This window comes from Leopardus geoffroyi, chromosome A2, assembly GCF_018350155.1.
Source record: "Leopardus geoffroyi isolate Oge1 chromosome A2, O.geoffroyi_Oge1_pat1.0, whole genome shotgun sequence".
Taxonomy (NCBI): domain Eukaryota; kingdom Metazoa; phylum Chordata; class Mammalia; order Carnivora; family Felidae; genus Leopardus; species Leopardus geoffroyi.
The window spans coordinates 10,998,012-11,015,699 of NC_059331.1; the positions used below are offsets into that span (position 1 = coordinate 10,998,012).

General features: G+C 41.0%; 1 pseudogene; it reads right to left on the reverse strand.

The window, feature by feature from the left end:
- Positions 1-5,789: 5,789 nt before the first annotated feature.
- LOC123607565 lies at positions 5,790-7,407 on the reverse strand (annotated as a pseudogene).
- Between the last annotated feature and the right edge of the window lie 10,281 nt (positions 7,408-17,688).

The following is a 17,688-nucleotide window of genomic DNA, read 5'->3' on the forward strand; positions in this document are numbered from 1 at the left end:
ACTCAATCAGATGATCCAACTTGCCTGTCGGGACACCTTTCTCAATAACATGGTGTTGTATTTTGGAGCTATGTTGCTGGCTGGTGGTCCCTTCATTGGAATACTTTACTCTTACTCTAAAATAGTTTCGTCCATATGTGGAATCTCATCAGCTCAAGGCAAATACAAAGCATTTTCCACCTGTGTGTCTCACCTCTCAGTTGTCTCCTTATTTTATTGTACAAGCCTAGGAGTGTACCTCAGCTCTGCTGTCACCCAGAGCTCCCACTCAAGTGCAATATCCTCAGTGATGTATGTGGCAGTCACACCCATGCTGAACCCCTTCATCTACAGCTTGAGGAACAGAGACATAAAGGAGGCTCTGATGAGATTCTCTGGGATGGTAACTACAAAAGGGACAATTGTCCTGGGCTGAAGAAGTTCCCGTGATTGCAGGGCCCAAAGTCTGAGCCAAAGGTTGAGATTGTTTCATTAGATTGTGGAGGTGAAAGAAGCCTCTTCTATTTTTTCCTGGAATTTCTATTTTTTTCTTTCACCCTCTCTGTACAATTTATTTACTCACTTTATTAAGCTTTCTGATAGCTCTTACATCCAAGAGATTTTTCCCGTTGTCATTTTCTTCCTCTCCCAAGGTTATTCCTTACTTTGGATTAAAATATTTGGAAATTCTTACATATTTTTCAAAGGACGACATGGATATATTAAGAATAATTTCTTCTCATGTGAAATGTATCATAGGGAGTATTTTTTCTTTTGTTTGACCAAAAACAACAACAACAAAAACAACAACAAAACAACCATTCATGACTTATACTAGTCCTATGGAAAGTCTAGTCTTGGCTACCACAGCTATTGATATAAGTTTAAAACAGAGAAAGATCTGAGACCACCAGACTTCACTCTTTTGAACATCATTCTTTTCTATATCACTACATTAACTGCTCTTCCTGATAAGGCAGACTTTTATGTACTGGTTGTTATCGCTGATCATGGGGTTTTTTTCCTACACATTAGGTACCTGCTCTGTCACACAGCTTGTGTCCCATCATGCTTACCATAGTCACTGACAAAAAAAAAATGATAATAAAATGCATATCTCCAAGTGGAATCTACAAAGAAAGAGAAACATGGTAAAAATAGATTAATATACTATGGCCTTTTAAGTCAAGCTTGACTTTAAGTATGATGGCGCAAAATATTAAGTCATGCATTTATCACTATGCAAAACATTTCCTTCTCAGGCACTTTATCTGCTCATTGAATTATGGAATATCAGGGTTCGTGTGTAAAGTGTATTCATTAAGATGAAAGGCTGGTGGCATGTTTTGGGTTTTATTAAATTATTTTCTGGTTTCTGAAAATGTCCAGTGCTACTTATAAATGTGAGCCCTTCCATTTCTCTAAATGAAATATCTCCCACTATTCGAAATTTTGCCAAAACCACTGAGGAGGCAGCAAATGAATAATATCCGTATTGTCTGTTTTACATCTTCCTCCTTCTTAATCGCTGGATGACTCCCCAGCAAGTGTGGATTCCTGTCCAGGTATGTGAATCGGAGTCACAAGCTTTGTGCAAACATACATGACCTTCCAAAATTTCCATGTTACCTGAAAGGGGCTCAGTGGAGTCATTTTTTAATACATTTGTCTGAAATAAACTTGAAGAATAGAGTAATCCTGATGCTTCAATTATGCTACCTACAAACGCCTAGAATAAAAAGAATCAGATTATGACAAATGGCCTCATTTCTGCCTAATTTGATTATTATATCAGTTAGCTATTGCTGTGTCCAAAGCATCCTCAAATAAAAGAGCTTACTACATATATTTATTATTGAATGGGATTGTAGGGTAGGAAGTTGTTCGGATCTCTGCTGGGCTCCTCATGAGTCCATAGTTAGGTGTGAATCTCTACATTGTGTTTCGAAGGCTCGTCCATGAGGTGTGTGGTTCTAGTGTCTTTCTGTCTTGAACTGCCTTATGTCAGTTTACTCCTTTTCTATATGTGGGCTAATCTTCTAGTCTACAAAATGTGAGTTTATTGAATGTGATTTGTCTTAATTTAGTTCCACTATTTTAATATTTACATGTGAACCTTTGCTTTTTCACAGCTGGTAGAGAGATCTCCCACCCCATTAGGTGTGACTCAGCTCACTGTGCTCCAGATCTGACCCTGAGTCATGCACCATTAGAATTTTTAATTTCTAATTAACTTATTGGAACATTATTACATGCGACAAACTGCACATATTTAAAGTATACAACTTTAAATTGAAAGAGTCACTGAAAAATCATGGGTACATACTGCATGATTCCGTTTATCTAGAACTCAAGAAGGCTCACAGTAAGTTTTAACTGCTTTGTTATGCAATTTTTAGGCTATGATCCCTCTACCCATTGCTTTCTTCTGAAGGCAATGTGGAAGATAAACATAACTTCAAGAGATGTGGTGAGGAAAGATGACGTGTAGAAATACTGTTCAGTCCAAAGACTGTTCAAGAATAAGGGTTGTGTATGCAAATGTACATGCAAATGTATGTGTATTTATGTATATTTTTCTTTTTAAAAATCTGAACTTTATTGTCAAATTGGTTTCCATACAACACCCAGTGCTCATCCCAACAGGTGCCCTCCTCAATGCCCATCACCCACTTTCCCCTCCCTCCCACCCCCCATCAACCCTCAGTTTATTCTCAGTTTTTAAGAGTCTCTTATGGTTTGCCTCCCTCCATCTCTAACTTGTATATTTTTCTTTCAAACAAATTCACTCACATACATAGATGTACATGCATGAAATTCATGACCCTTATTGTAACACATTATAACTTACATGTTGTGTTGAAAGAAAGCTTGAGAGAAACTTGAGGGTAAAGAAAGGAAGAGAATGAAGGTTTGCCTTAACTTGAAGTTCTAGGAATGTAGAAATTTAGACAAAAAAAATTAGAGTAGAACAGGTGGCCTTATTTTTAACAATGAATCATGTTCCTTATCTTAATGCCCAGAGGTCTCAGAAACAGTATCATATTTGCATTTAAGCAAGGAGAAATCCTGTGTACCGGCTCAAAAGGCTGAGTATCTCCAAATTGACTTCAGGTTTTGTTTCTTCTACTCAAGTAGGGTTTCAACACAAAATGCCCTTACTCAAGGAAGCTACGTAAATAAGTTGAGAGTCTTGGGTTCTATTTCTTCAAAGAAAATTTTATTGGATGAATGTCTTTGTCATTTCCAACTGCTGCTTTATACAACTATCACATTAAAGGTTTAAAAGAAACAAATTTCCACTCTTTCAGGTCTGGAGGTCAATGCCAAAAATGAGTCTCATTGGGCTAAAATCAAGATGTCTTTGCAGGGCACAAGAGAGCTTGAATTCCTGCTCAGTTATGTGATTCCAGGACACCATATTTTTTCCACACAAATACAAATCCTTCCAACCTCTACTGATAACTGAAAAGGAATCATTTTTTTAATAATTATCCAAAATAAACTTGAATAACAGAATGATCATGAATGTTGCTGCATAGCAAACCATCCTGAAAGCGAACGGCTTGGTAGAATGTCTTTAGAATTCAGTGGAATTGTATGGTGCTGAGTTGTTCTAATCTCTGTTGATCTCCTCAAGGGTCTTGAGTCAGCTGTGTGTCAGCTGGGGATGCTCTGCTGATCCTTCCAGGGCATTCTAATATAATTGGGGCTAGGCTAGCTATCTGTGGCTGATCCAGGATGGCCTCGACTTGGACAACTGGGCTGTGCTCCATGTCCCCACTTCCTCTGCAGGCCATCTCATTTTATTCACTTTGCAGAGCCATAGTTCCAAGAGAGAGCAGCAGAAATGCACAAGGCCTTTAAGTTCCACTGTCACTTCTATCATATTATGCTGGCTGCAGTAAATGAAAAATCCTAATTCATCCAGAATCAAAAGTGGAAGAATAGTCTCCACCTCCTGATGTAAGGTACTGTGCACATTGCCAAAGATATGGCTACCGAGAAAGACCGGCATTTGGGGCCATCTCTGCAAACATTCTACCATGGCTGTTAATTTCAATTCAGTAGGTTTCATTTCCACTTCCACCTTCAGCAATGCAATGATCTGACAAGAGAGTGAGAATTAATTAGGTGTCTAATGATCAGTTATGGAAATTCTACTCCAGATGGTCAAGCTTTCCTCCAAATGTAAGTTTCTTCCTCACCACTTGCCTATAGATCAGACATGGCCCCAAATACCACTTATCCCTGTATTCATGTACTTTGCAATGTGACTGGGAAGCTCCTCCCATTTCTCCACCTTTGAATCTGGGTTGAATTTAGTATTTTATTTGCCTTGGCTAATACTATCTGGTAAAAATGACAACGTGCCTCAAGGGTCTTTGGCATGTTTCTGCTGCTCTCTTGGAACCCTGCCTCTGCCATTGAAACAAGTCCAAGCAAGCCTACTGTAGGAGGAGAAATCATGTGGAGCAGAGCCGAGTTGCTCTAAGGATGGTCAACCTAGCCTAGCCTATCACCAGCAAGTTCCCAGATGTGAGAATGCAGCCAGGATTAACAGAGCACTTCCAGCAGACCCACAGCTGACCACAACCTCATGAGGAGACCAACAGAGAGGGGAAGACTTCCCAAACATAGATTCCCATGTGATCGTTGGAGATAGAATGTGTTATGCTAACCGAAATGAGTCGATCAGAGAGAGAGAAATATCATATGAGTTCACTGATGCGTGGAATGTAACAATCCAAATAGATGAACACATGGGGGGAGAGAAGAGTGGGAAAAAAGCCACAAGATGCTTTTAATGATAGAGAAGAAAGTGTAGGTTGATGGAGGGAGGTAGGTGGGTGATGGGCTAGATGGGTGATGGGTACTAAGGAGTACACTTGTTGTGATGAGCACTGGGTGTTGTGTGTAAGTGATGAATCACTAAATTCTTCTAAAACCAATAGCACACTACATTTTAATTAAAATATAAATTTTAAAAATTTAGAAAGCATTATCTTAAATCATTTACCTTTGGCAAGGCTTGTTACGCACCAATAGCTTACTGATACAATAACCAATATGAAAAAATCTGAGACAATTAAGAATAATCTACTGCTTTTTATTTTTGGCATTTGTTCTGATATTTGAAGACAGCATTCATAATGACCTGGTTATTCACATTTATTTCAGATCAATGTACTAAAAAGTGACTACCATTCAGGTTCTCTTCTAGGTAACTGGTAGAGATTGGAAAGACCTATATGTTTTTTGTGTGGATAATTTGTGGGACTCTTGGTCACAAGACTCCATACCCAGAGCATTACTGGGCAGGAATTCAAGCCCTGTCCACGTCATCCTCTGATCATGAGGATTGAAGAGAGTTTAGAGCATAAAAAAGGTAAAGAAATTAATCCCAGAGAGAATACACATATGGTTCACTCACTCACACTGTAATTTTTATGACAGCATTTTTAAAGATGAGATATTAAGTTTAGGACAATGGAGGAAACAATACTTGTAGGCAACACTGGAAATTTTCAAGTAGAAACAACAAAATCATCCAATTAAATAACATAAAATCTGCCACTAAATTCTTCACTCCAATTAATAAAACCCTTTAAACGTGGACACCAAATATCTCACACCTCAATAAGTAGATATACATCATCAAAAACAGATTTTGTGCAATAAAATACGGCGTGATTGAAAATTTTATGTCATCATTTTTTCAGGTCTTCTCGGATAGTAACCCCATATTAGTCACTTGGTTTATGCAAATTTGTCTTTCTGTAGTTTACACTTGGAGCAGAGCGTGTTTTTCATAAGGAATTTTTGCCTTACTATTCTGTGCCAGGGATACTGTGGATGCTGAGCTGATAAGAGAGAGAACAGGATCCTAACGAGGATCCTAAAACCCCACGACTAGTTACAAAACAAACTAATATGTTAAAGTCTACATTATCAGGAAAAGCATTCAAGGTAGTCATGTAGAAAGGAATGGGCAGTCACAGAATTTCCTCTACAGTAAAATTATATAAATGGCCTCAGTTGCCAAATATAGTTTATTCCATAAAACTGGTACAGTTCATCACTATGTGAGGCAAACGGGAATCTCCAAACTGTTTCTGATTCAAGGTTGGACTAACTTTGGAAAGCAAGAAAACAAAAAAAAAGGAAAAATTGTTGGGTACCAGAAGGAGCGTAAAGTTAAACAAAGGGACTTACTTAAATTTAATAAAGCAGTCTAACTTTGGAAAAATTGAAATTCCAGGATATGAATAGAGGGATTAAGTTCTTCCATGATCCGATTAAAGGATCACAATCTCTGGCTGTTAAGCTTTGAGCCAGCAGTCACAGGTACTTGTGGGAAAATGGCCCTCCTATGGCTTCCCTCTGAAAAATACATTTAGAGCCTCCTTTCTGTCTCTGTTCCTCAGGCTGTGGATGAAGGGGTTCAGCATGGGCGTGACCACTGTGTACATCACTTAGGATATTGCACTTGAGCGGGAGCTCTGGGTAGCAGCAGAGCTGAGGTACACTCCCAGGCCCATACAATAAAATAAGGAGACAACCGAGAGGTGAGATGCACAGGTGGAAAATGCCTTATACTTGCCCAGAGCTGATGAGATCCCACGTATGGAGGAAACTATCTTAGAATAAGAGTACAGGACCCCAGCCAGGGGAGCACCACCCAACAGCACAGCTGCAAGATATATCACCGTGTCATTAAGAAAGGTGTCAGAGCAGGCAAGTTGGATCATCTGATTGAGCTCACCGAAAAAGCGGGGGATTTGCATGCCTGTCCAGAAGGACAGCTGCAACACCATTAAGGTTTGTATCAAGGAATGCAGGATGTTCGTGATCCAGGACACCAGAACCAGCAGTCCACAGAGCCAGGGGTTCATGGTGACTGGGTAGTGTAGCAGGTGACAGATGACCACAAAGCTGTCATAAGTCGTCAGTCAGGAGGAAGTTGTCTAAACCTACAAAGAGTATGAAAAAAAAGTACATCTGCATGACACAGCTTTCATAAGTTATGACTTTTACGACTTTTCTGTGTTTGTACATTCCCATCTGGGGGACCATGGTGAAGGCAACATAGATGTTTACGAAGGACAGGTGGGCGAGGAAGAAGTACATGGGCGTGTGGAGGTGGGAGTCAGACTTTACACCAGGATGATGAGCAGATTCCCAAGTATGGTGACCAGGTACATGGACAGGAACAGCCCAAAGAGGAAGGGTTGCAATTCTGGTTCCTCCAAACATCCCAGAAGAAGAAATTTTGAACTTCGTGTATCATTGCCTAGTTCCATGTAGTCGACGTGACTATCAAAATAAGAGGAAAAAAGCATGACACGATCATGCATTGCTAATCTGGCAGATACATCATTGTTTATATTTTGCAGTCAGGAAATTAATTTTTACATTTGTAAATGGAGCATGTTAAAAACACTAAAATCTAGGAATAGAAGGAAACTATCTCAACATAAAGCCCTGTATGAAAACCCCACAGCAAACACGTGCTCAAAGGTGATACAGTGAGCATTTTCCTGTATAATCAGAAGCAAGGAAAGGATGTCCACGTTCACAACTTCTACTTAACGTAACACTGGAAGTTCTAGCCAGAGCAATTAAAGAAAGAAAAGGAAAGAAAAGGTATCCAAACTGGTTAGAAAGAAATAAAGTTATGCGTGTAGATGATGTGATCTTGTATGTAGAAAATCCTGAAGATAACACCAAAAAACTAGTACCTCCAATAAATTAATTCAGCCAAGAAACTGGATACACAGCCAATCCTCAAAAAATCAATTGCATATTTACATACAAAGAATGAATGATCTGAAAAGGAAATAAAACAATTCCCTTTATGTGACACCCCAAAGAAGAAGACTTTCGCCTTACACCAGTCAGAATGGCTAGTATAACGAGACAAGACACAAATGTTGGTGAGGATGTGGAGAAGAGGGAACACTCATCCACGTTGGTGGGAATGCTAACTGGTGCGGCCACTGTGGAAAACAGTATGAAGGCTCCTCAAAGCAATTACATGATCAGGTAATTCTGCTGCTGGATATTTACCCAAAGACAACAAAAACACTAATTCGAAAATATATACGCACCCCGTGTTTATTACACCATTGTTTACAGTAGCCACTCTTTGGAAGCGTCCAGTGACAGATGAATGTGTAAAGTAGACTGGCAAATATATTTATATACAAAAAAATTGAATATTACTCATCCGTAAAAAGGAATGAGACTTTGCCATTTGCAACAACATGGATGGAGAGTATAGGGTGCTATACTGAGTGAAATAACGTAGCAGGATTCTCGCACAGAGAGTCGTGACTCCGAGGCTTTTCTTTCCAGGAGACAACTCGATTCCGGCTGGCACTGCTCAGTTGGGTTTGTACCCAAAGAACTGAGCCCCCAACGTCCCGTGGCATAGTTTTTTTTTTAATATATTTTTATTTCTTTGTCTCCTGTATATGGTAACGTACAAAAACATGTAGTCTGATTAAGTAGTCTCAGTTCACAAGGTCATGAGGGATATTGTCATGTAGGCACATGGCCAGGCTATCTTGTTTTTTTCCCTTTCTCTCTTTTTTCTTCTCTCCTTAGGGAGGGGACCCTACCACATCCCCACCTTTGATACTCAGACCCCCCCCCCCCTATTTTGGGACAAAGAGCATCATCTTGGTTTAGAGGTTAATATTTTTATAACAGTATTACATGACTGGCCGTCCTTTCTAAATCATGGCCTCAATGAGACTGGAGGCAGACCGTACAACCAGGGGAGCTAAGCATCCAGGGATAAGCATCGTACAACCAGGGGTAAGATTAAGCATTCTCCCAAAATTAGGAGGATAATTCCCATGAGGGTTTTGAATACACTGAGAGTTGAAAAACATCCTGCAAATAACTCCCTGGGGTCCCAACTTTTCCGGGGTCTGGACAGGGACATTAGCAACGTTTTTATTTGATCTGTGATCTCCTCTACGACTTTTCCCTCATCTATCTGTAGGCAGCAGTTGCTAAGGTTAAATCTTCCACAAACATCTCTCTCAGAAGCAAGCAGGTAATCTAAGGCCATGTGATTTTGATAAGGGCATTGTGCATTTTGGTTTGTTGCTTAGCCAGTAAGTTAAGAGCTCTGGCAGCTTCACTGGTTATAATTTTTATAACTGCTTGTAGTCTGATTATGCGGTTTAGCATGTAAATGGGAGCACGATGGCCCCAGGACCCGTCCTCTGTCCAGGTGGCAGGGCCATCATATTGGATTATATGCTCGGGAGGCCATTCATCATCTTTTTAGTTGCCAATTTGTAAAGCATACCGCTTTCTTTGAATCTCCCTGTCCCCATACACTCGGACTCCCAAATGTTTCCTTCTGGCAAGTAGGAGCACGAAGAAAGATGGATGAAGAGTTCCCAGCGTGTATGACCCTGACCAGTCTGAGGGAAGTACTATATAGGCTGTCCTTCCACATATCCAGGCTAGTCCACCTGGGACCCACCATTTGATGGCTATGTTGACCTTGTCCCAGGCCTCTTGGAGATGAGAGAAGTTAGACAAGGGGTGGGGATCTGGCTCAAGGTGATCTGGGGTCCCCCACCATTGGGTTTTCCGGGCAGTTGAGTTATAAACTCTTTGGCTTACGCATGTTAAGTTTTTAACAGAGACAAAAATGAACTTTTTCCCCAACAGGCAAGAAAGTTTTTCCCAAAAATTGAGCTTCTGAGAAGCCAAACCCTGGTAATAGGACTGGGGTATTTTGTTTTACTATAAGGTTTGTGGGGATCTAATTTTCTAGTCTCTCATGGCCACTGTTTCCCCGTGTTGGTACCAACAAAGTATCCGATCCACAAAGGGAGGGTGAGTGTTCACAGAAACCTCTCACCACATTTCCAGCTGGCCGGGGTGGCCTCGGCCAATCCTATGGCAAAGAGTAGAGCAAGAATCATGATAATAGTGAGAAACGAGGCATGACAGTGCATCACAACGAGGAAACATACAGAAAATAACGACGGTCTTTTGTTTCTCCAGACTGCCGATTCCTCAAGCTTCTGCCATGTGTAGATCAGTCAGCTTCTGGAGTGACTAAAGCAGGGCTGCAGTCTTCTGGAGACTCCGGAGTCCAGAATCTTCTGTATGGTCAGTTTGCACAGCGTTGATGGGTCATGAATGCACTCCCAGTTTTGAGATGCCGGCTTCACTCTGCTGTAGTGAATCCAGGGACCCACGTTGGCCACCTTTACTGCGGTAGGGGTGGACAAAATGACGTGAATGGGCCCCTCCCGAGGGGTTTTAGCGGTTGGACATTTCACTCCTTTATCCATATTGCATCTCCTGGTTAAAAGGGATGAGCGTCTGTGGTCAGATTCAGATAATCGCTCCCTGACCCAGGGGTGTAAGGTGGTTAGGGTAGAGCCAAGGGCTTGCATCTGTTGTCTCAGGGCTAGTTGGTCTATCTCATTTAGATCCCTCCCCCTATGCCCTTGATAATGGGGGAAGGGCGCCCATAAAGGATTTCATAAGGGGAGAACCCCATCCGCTTCTTCAGCCTCCCACCTGCAGCTGCCGTCTGCCTCCCTGAAGGTCCCTTCTCTCTCCCTGCCTAATGTTAACCCTTTCCCTATTTATTTCTCTGCTGGAACAGGGCCTGGAACCACTGTCAGGGAACAGGGACAACGACTGTTCTGGCTTCTTCAGGCTGATAAGGGACGGTGTGGGGGGTACAGCAGTTGGAGTCTACCCAAGGGGTCAGTCGAGTGGCCCATAGTATGGTTCTTCAGGAAGGCTGGCAGGCATTAGCAGACACAGAGAAAAACACAAAGTAAAAATTATACTGACCAACAAGATGGCATCTTAAGATCATGTCTATGGTGTCCAAACCTGTCAAACAACCTTTGTAAACAACACATGTCAGGGAATCTCTCATGACCCAGGTGATGGAGAAGCAGGAGCGGTAAGTAATCAACGGTGGCTCTATTTCCAAGAGTTTGGCCTTAACTTAATTTAAAAACAATTTTTAAAGCATCTAATGCTTGTGAGGTGTTATTTAGAGTTTTTCTGAGTGTAAACAGACAGTCTGCTTTATTTTGAGATGCAAAACTTTTCCAAGAGCCAGGAGTGCTACCAGAGAAAGAGTCAAGGCAGCCACTGACCATTATTAATTTGTAAATATTTAGGTAAGCCAAACCTGGGCATTATTTGATAAAGCAGAAGTTTTATTACTTTTTGTGCCTTTTCTGTCTCATAGGTGAAAGCCTTTGCCCAATTAGTAAAAGTATTAACTCATACCAACAGATGTTGGAATTTTTTTTTGACCTTGGCATATGAGTGAAACCTAATTCTCAGTCTTTCCTGGACAACCTCCAGTTTCTTGATTGCCTGGGATAACAAGTTTGTGGTTGACAGGAGTGTTTCTAAGACATACTTCACAGGCTGATCCTGCTTGCAGAACCGTCCTTGACAAATTTTGGGGAGGAGACATCATTTGGGTAAACATCTTTTGGGCCATATGAGATGTTTTGTCCCTCCCTAAATGAAAGGCCTGATGCTGTGTTTTAATGCTCTCTTAGCTCTGAGAGCTTCGTGAGAGTAATTGTCCTGCTCTGTTTGTAACCATTCCAACGGCTGGAGACAGTGTCTAGGAGTTAGACCCCAGTTTATTATTTTTGGGGGGACAGTAGGTCGGCTTGAGTCTCCTTTAATAATTGATATAGCAGGCAAACTATTTTCCTGAACCCTGGTATCTGCAGCCTACAATATCCAGTAATTTTCAAAAACTCACATAATTGTTTATCTGTCCTGGAGTTGGTAGCACCATAGTCTCTAATTTACTTTTAATGTCCCTTTCTAGCAAGGGAGTAAGGCTCTCTGGCTTTATCAGGAAAGAATGAGAAAAAATTACATTTTTTCATATACATCCCAAGGGCTAAGAGAAAATTTTAGTTAGAAGTTTCTCGAAGATGCCTCTAATCATCCTGCTGCATTTGGATAGTTGGCCTGGAGTGGAAAGGAGGACAGAGAAGGTCGCTCTGGTGTCGAGAAGGAAATCAACCAGTTTTCCTTCCCTTCTATATTTAGAGTTACTCGAGGTTCTGGATTTCTGATAGACAGTTGGGTTAGGGGGGGCCACCATGAAGAGCCCCAGGCCCTGGTTAGTCCCTTCCAGGGACATTGTTATCTGAGCCCTCACAGACAGAGGTCCCCCAGGGTATTCAGATCTCCACTGATTGTCTCCACATAAGGGGCATGGCTTTTGGGGTTTTCATTTTGGTTGTCCCCTCTGAGGACATTCTCATTTTAGTGCTCTCAGCAGCCATATAAATGGCACTTGGTGCCAGGACCTCCGGAAGCCCAATCTCACATAGTACCTAAGGCCACAACTAAGGCCTCAGATTTTTTTAAGCCTCCTTTTCTGTTTGTTTTTTTTTATTTTTTTTTTATTCTCCTCTTGATCTTGGTTGTAATATACCCAATTGGCAGCTCATAAGAGCTCCTCCAGGGTCCCTTCAAGGCTAACAACCAACTTTTGCATTTTCTCTGAATACGTAGGGCTCAGTGAGTGACAAATTTGTCCTTTTAATCATCTCAGCCTTAGGGTGTCAGGGGAGATAGCCATATATTTAATGAGAACCTCCCTCAACCTTTCCAGGAAGGCCCTCCGGCTCTCATTTTTTGTTTGTAAAATAGTGGCTAATTTAGCATAATTTAAGGGCCAAATCTTAGATTTCCTTAGTTGTTTTTTTTTTTTTTTTTTTTTTTTTATAAAGCATCTGTCTCACTAAGAGTCTGGTTTAACAAAAGCATTATGTCTTTCCAGGTCAACTCAAAAACATACATAATATTCTGAAAAGCCTTTATATACTTATTCAGTCAGAAAATGTACCTAGATCTCCTTTTACCTGTCTTAAACCTTGTAATGTAAAGGTTTTTTCTTCTGGCATTCTAGCTTCTTGTAAGGGAAACATGCCCTTTACGGGGAGGGCCTGGATAAGGTGGGTAGCAGGGAACAGAACTGCATTTTTTTTATATGTAGATTGAGGACCCAAGGAGGAGGAGGAGGAGGAGGAGGAGGAGGAGGGAGAGTTCCCTTCTTCCTTCTCTAGGTCTGTTTTGGGTACAGGTGAGGGGCCCTTAATTGTGTCCCCTCCTGATTGCTGGGCTCTAGAAAGGGTCGCCATTAAATGACGATCCACTTTACGTTGCTTACATATATCTCAATTTTTTCCTTAAGGCCCAGGAGCAATGAACATAGGGGAATTCTCCCCACTTCCCTTCACATTTGCAAAACCTGTCCACTTGTAGGATAGTATTGTCATTGATACTTCTCTCTGGCGTTGACTGAGGCCAGATTCCCTCTTCCAATTGGTATCGGGGCCAAGCCTTTGTGCAAAAGAAAATGAACCATAATGCATTCCAAAGGGGTAATGGCCTTGGTTGGGGAATTACCCATCCGTGGGAAAAAGGATGAGTTATTTTGTCAAATGTTGTTTTGGCATCTATTGAGAGGACCGTGTGGTTCTTATCCTTTCTTTTATTAAGGTGATGCATTACACTGATTGATTTGTGGATATTGAACCAGCCCTGCCTCCCGGGATAAGTCCCACTTGATACTGATGAATAATTCTTTTAATGTGTTGTTGGATTTGGTTTGTTAGTATTTTATCGGGAATTTTGGTATCCGTGTTCATCAGGGAGATTGGTATGTAAATCTCCTTTTTAGTGGGTTCTTTGTCTGGTTTTGGAACGAAGGTAATGCTGGCCTCATAGAATGAGTTTGGAAGTCTTCCTTCCATTTCTATTTTTTGGAACAGCTTCAAAAGAATAGGTGTTAACCCTTTTTTAATGTTTGGTAGAATTCCCCTGGATAGCCATCTGGGGGGAGGAAAACTCTAAGAGACTCTTAAATACTGAGAACAAACTGAAGGTCGATGGGGGGTGGGGAGAGGGGAAAGTGGGTGATGGGCATTGAGGAGGGCACCTGTTGGGATGAGCACTGGGTGTTGTATGGAAACCAATTTGACAATAAATTATAAAAAAAATAAGATCATAGGGGAAGGGAAGGAAAAATAACATAAAAATAGGGAAGGAGGCAAACCATAAGAGACTCTTAAAGACAGAACAAACTGAAAGTTGCTGGAGGGGAGGTGGATGGGGGGTGGGTTAGATGGGTGATATGTATCAAGGAGGGCACTTTTGGGGATGAGCACTGGGTGTTATATGTAAGTGATGAATCACTGGGTTCTACTCCTGAAACCAAGACTACACTGCATGTTAACTAGCTTGAATTAAATACATTTAAAAACAAAAATTGAGGTCGCCCCTTGCAATGAAAACTTTTGCCTTTATTTCTGCATCCTTTTATCTTATGTTTATTCAAGCATCCATTCTTTTCTCTATCCTCTCTTTCTCTCAAGTCTTCTTTCAACTTAAAAGATAAAATCATAAATCATATGTGGGTGTACACATCTGATTGAGCTTACTTGAAAAAAAAAAAGTATATGCACACAAACACATAAGACACAACCACTACACTTGAATGTTTTCTTTGGAGTAAAAAATTAACTTCCATGCATTTCATTCTCGCCTTACAAGATTCATAGGAAGTTATGTTTAGCTGTATACTTTAATACAGATTATTGAGCATCATTATATGCTAATAATTTAATTAATAGGGAAAATCTCTATGGTGCAGGGCTATGGGTACGATTGAGAGCACAGAAGCTGACTCTCCATTACAGGTTTGGGAGATAGCTTCTAACAAGGAAGGAAAACAAGTGTTAAATCAGTGGAATTAAATTCAAAGAATACACATGATTGGGAACGCAAGCTGGTGCAGCCACTCTGGAAAACAGTCTGGAGGCTCCTCAAAAAACCAAATAGAACTACCCTACAACCCAGCAATTGCACTACTAGGCATTTATCCAAGGGATACAGGTGTGCTGTTTCGAAGGGGCACATGAACCCCCAGGTTTATAGCAACACTGTCAACAACAGCCAGAGTATGGAAAGAGCCCAAATGTCCATTGATGGATAAATGGATAAAGAAGATGTGGTATATATATACAATGGAGTATTACTTGGCAATCAAAAAGAACAAAATCTTGCCATTTGCAACTACGTGGACGGAACTGGAGGGTATTATGCTAAGTGAAATTAGTCAGAGAAAGACAAAAATCATATGACTTCACTCATATGAGGACTTTAAGAGACAAAACAGATGAACATAAGGGAAGGGAAACAAAAATAATATAAAAACAGGGAGGGGGACTAAACAGAAGAGACTCATAAATGTGGAGAACAATCTGAGGGTTAATGGAGAAGTCACGGGAGGGGGGATGGACTAAATGGGTAAGGGGCACTAAGGAATCTACTCCTGAAGTCATTGTTGCACTATATGCTAACTAATTTGGATGTAAATTTAAAAAAAATAAAAAATTAAATTTAAAAAAGAATACACATGATAATTTCACTTAATTTATAAATAGAAGAATAACTTACATATAAAAATGTAGTAAATTTATACACACAATGGAATACTACATGGCAATGAGAAAGAATGAAATATGGTCTTTTGTAGCAACATGGATGGAACTGGAGAGTGTTATGCTAAGTGAAATAAGTCATACAGAGAAAGACAGATACCATATGTTTTCACTCTTATGTGGATCCTGAGAAACTTAACAGAAGACTATGGGGGAGGGAAGGGGGAAAAAACAGCAGGAGGGAGGCAAACCATAAGAGACTCTTAAAAACTGAGAATAAACTGAGGGTTGATGGGGGGTAGGAGGGAGGGTGGGTGGGGGTGGGCATTGAGGAGGGCACCTTTTGGGATGAGCACTGGGTGTTGTATGGAAACCAATCTGACAATAAATTTCACATTTAAAAAAATAAAAATAAGGGGTGCCTGGGTGGCTCGGTCGGTTAAGCGTCCAACTTCAGCTCAGGTCATGATCTCACAGACCATGAGTTCGAGCCCTGCGTCGGGCTCTGGGCTGATGGCTCAGAGTCTGGAGCCTGCTTCCGGTTCTGTGTCTCCCTCTCTGTCTGCCCCTCCCCCGTTCATGCTCTGTCTCTCTGTCTCAAACATAAAAACGTAAAAAAAAAAAAAAAAAAAAAAAAAAATTTAAAAAATAAAAAAAATAATAAAATAAAATAAAAATAAAAATTTAGTAATAAGATTATAAATTGGTTGAAGACAGAGGAGCACGACAACCACACACAGCATTATGGATGAGCCTTAGAAACACAACAGAGAGTGGAGCGCCTGGGTGGCTCAGTCGGTTGAGCGTCGACTTCAGCTCAGTCACGATCTCGCGGTCTGTGAGTTCGAGCCCCGTGTCGGGCTCTGGGCTGATGGCTCAGAGCCTGGAGCCTGCTTCCGATTCTGTGTCTCCCTCTCTCTCTGCCCCTCCCCCGTTCATGCTCTGTCTCTCTCTCTCTGTCTCAAAATAAATAAATGTTAAAAAAAAAAAAAAAAGAAACACAACAGAGAGATTCACACCCGACTCTAGACTTATAAGGAGCCCAGCAGAGTTCAGAAATGCTTCCAAGAATATAATGCCGTTTGACTGTAAAGCTATTATTGATGAGAAGAACAAAAGCAAGAGAAATGTAGCTAAAAGTCAATGTCAACTTGCAGCCCACTGATAAATCCATAAGACATGTAAAGTGTGACACTTCTACAGGAACTCATGGCTGCCTTCATGTTTATGTTTTATTAGAGATTGACAGCAACCTTATCTTGAAAAGAGCCAGACCACCAAGGTCCTGTCACCCCACTTTCAGCTTACAGAAATTCCTTAGAAACTTCCTTATCTCTACTCCCCCTCTCCACAAACTTAAAAGTATATCATCAGTCACTCTTCACATTCCAAGTGTAGCTCTTTCCGCCCACAGATTCTGTCCACAAGCTATAATAAAAGCATATTTTTGCACCATAAAATGTCTCAAGAATTCTTTCTTCACCATTGTGCTTGGTGACCTCGCATCATCATGATATCCCGTTTGACGAGGAGGACAGCCTGTTATTCAGCAATAGCTGACTGACACAATAATCCAAGTGAACAGACTGAGGCGATCAGAACATGTGCTGTTTTTTATTTGTGACATATGATTTGACAATAAAGAAGAGCAGTCATGATCATCCTGAGATGCAAGTTTACTTCCCATGACTTTATGAACAAGTGACTACATGTGGGCTCCCCTCAGGGTTACTGGGAGAGTTTGAAGGACATGCACGTTTGTGCAGAAGAACTGGGGACCCTGAGCCACACGCCAGCAGGACATCCAGCTCTCATGTGAAGCATCCTCTGGTCATGCAGGTGGGAGAGATTTCAGGGCAGGATGGAGGTACGAAATGGATGATGTTGATGGTGTTCATTTGGATCCCTTAGCATTTATGACATATATTAAGAAAAGAAGTTATTTCATGTAACACCATAAAGAGTCACATTAGCAGGTAACATTGGAAGTTCTCAAGTAGGAATAGGAAGAGAATTCAGTGATAAAACATAGAAGACATTAAGCAATCCTGTACCTCAATGAATAAGCCCCCTCAGTTGTCATGAATCTTCAATACATAGATGCACAGCATGAACTCTGATGGGAAAGGAAAGGAAAGGAAAGGAAAGGAAAGGAAAGGAAAGGAAAGGAAGGGAAGGGAAGGGAAGGGAAGGGAAGGGAAGGGAAGGGAAGGGAAGAAAAAAA